This window comes from Coturnix japonica, chromosome 10, assembly GCF_001577835.2.
Source record: "Coturnix japonica isolate 7356 chromosome 10, Coturnix japonica 2.1, whole genome shotgun sequence".
Lineage (NCBI taxonomy): Eukaryota > Metazoa > Chordata > Aves > Galliformes > Phasianidae > Coturnix > Coturnix japonica.
In genome coordinates, this window is record NC_029525.1 from 2700958 (window position 1) to 2703124 (window position 2167).

General features: G+C 62.5%; 1 protein-coding gene across 3 annotated transcripts in view; it reads right to left on the reverse strand.

Annotated features, from left to right (window-relative positions):
- Positions 1–1977, reverse strand: part of TMEM266 (transmembrane protein 266) — a 69257-nt gene extending 67280 nt beyond the window's left edge. For 2 of the 3 annotated variants that reach the window (XM_015872463.2, XM_032446904.1), the window contains exon 1: positions 1879–1977. The gene's annotated coding sequence lies outside the window, so the exon portion shown is untranslated. Of the gene's footprint in view, positions 1–1205; positions 1385–1878 lie in introns of those variants that run through there. The other variant, XM_032446906.1, reaches the window with a different exon arrangement.
- Positions 1978–2167: the final 190 nt, after the last annotated feature.

The window sequence follows — 2167 nt, forward strand, 5'->3', positions numbered from 1 at the left end:
ACCTTCAGAGCTCACACCCAGCTGACCTTTGGGAGCACAGTGATGGGGACACACTGTGCGCTGTGCTCTGCAGTTGCAGTCAGACATGGTCTGACTTTAGCACTTCAGCTGAGTAGCAGCTTTTGTTGCCGCTTGCACTTCAAGCTTACACAGCTCACATCTTGATTTTCTTACTGACCTCCTCGAGAAACAGCTGGAACCAAGGTCTTCTCTCACCCACTGCCCCCAGTCTGCACCCAGAACTGGCAATACACACTCCTGCGAGACACCCTCATTGTCTGCTCTTGTGCAATGTTTGCACAGCACACTGACAGCACCCAACTTACCCCAACTTAAACCTCTTCTCAGCCTTCCAAGAAAGAGCACAACAGGGGAAAGCAACTTCACACCTGGACATGCAGCACCGGGACAGGGCTGCAGAACTTTGCTTTGTTCCAGAGCACACAGAAATGAGTGCACACACTGCTTCAGGAACACAGGCTCCCTACTTGCAGAACCTCTTTGCTGACAGTGAGCATCCAGTGAGCAGCACTCAGGAAGCACAGCACATTGGAAGCTGCACACACATGCTTCTCATCCAGCACCCTCTGCAAGCGAGAGGCACTCCTTCCTTCCCTGCTCTACTCACAGCACAGACCTCGTTCATAAGATCAAGTTGTTCCCCCCCACGAGGTAACAGCTGCGTTAACCACAAAGCTTGTAGCACAGCCCTGATTTGCCACATGCAGCCCAGCACCTGTGGTACTCCTGACCACCCCACCCCACCACCGGCCCCCTTACAAACATCCTGCATGGACCTGCCCATGGGAGCCACCAGCTGGGTATCAGCACCCAATATAAACCCTGCTGAGGTAATAACGCTGTGTAACACATGAAGGATGTGCAGGTCACTCACCTTGGCTTGGGCAGCCCCCACGGCACCAAACGGAGCCCACGGCACCAAACGGAGCCCACGCCGGGACCTGTGATGCTGCCCTGCAGTTCTGTGCCGATCACTTCCCATACAGACAGCTGTGTGCACACTGAGCTGCCGGCACTGCCGCTATCACTTGCAGCTGTGACAGTGGTTCCCGGTGCGTGCCGTACCTCACACAGAACTCGTAGGTCAGCCTTCCATCGAGCACCAACCAAACCCAGCCGGGGACACCCAACGAGTCCTGAACTCAGCACACCAACAAACTCAAAGCCCACGCGTATCTACTTACTATTCTCCACACACACCATCTCCGTGCCACGCTTCCCCGCCTGCAGGGGGGCTCCCCTCAACTCGCTGCACAAGCGGCCTATGGAGCTCGGACCGACCTCACGGCGCGGAGCGGACAGCGCTGTGCCCCGCACCACGGCAACGCTGCGCCAACAGCGGAGCGACTCCAGCCGTCCCGGGCCCCAGCGGCACAACAACACAGCGGCACAACACAGCGGCACAACAACGGAGCGGCACAACAACGGAGCGGCACAGCGGAGCGGCACAGCGCAGTGCCCCGGCCCGTCCGCACGGGACAGCCCCGATCCCAGCGGCGAGTTGTCGGGGGGCGGCGCCGCCTCCAAACTTTCCCGGCCGTGGAGCTGCTCCCGCGCGGCCCCTCCAAAGAGAGCCGGCCCGCCCGCAACGCGGGGACACACCGCGGCCCCGGGGTGCCCAGCGCCGCGCACGGCCGCGTCGGAGCACGGCACGGCATGGAACACACAACACAGCACAGCACACACAGCACGGCACGGCATGGAACACACAACACAGCACAGCACACACAGCACGGCANGGCACGGCATGGAACACACAACACAGCACAGCACACACAGCACGGCACGGCATGGAACACACAACACAGCACAGCACACACAGCACGGCACGGCACACACACACAGCACGGCACGTACCTGCCGCACCGCATCGCGCTGCTCCGTTCCGGCGGGGCCCCGCGGCGCGCGCCTCGCGCGTGACCGACACCGCGAGGGGCGAGTGGAGCGCGGCGCGCGCCCGGCCGCCCTTCCCGCAGAGTCGCCTTGGAAACGGCGCGCGGCGACACCGGGGGGAGGAGCGGGCGGCGGTTTAAAGGGGGCGCGCGCGCGTGCTCGTCCCGCCTCACGTGGGCGCCGCCGAGCCAATGGGAGACGGCGGACGGCGGGCGCCGTAGTACTACGGCCCGGGGAAGGCGAGGCGCCACAG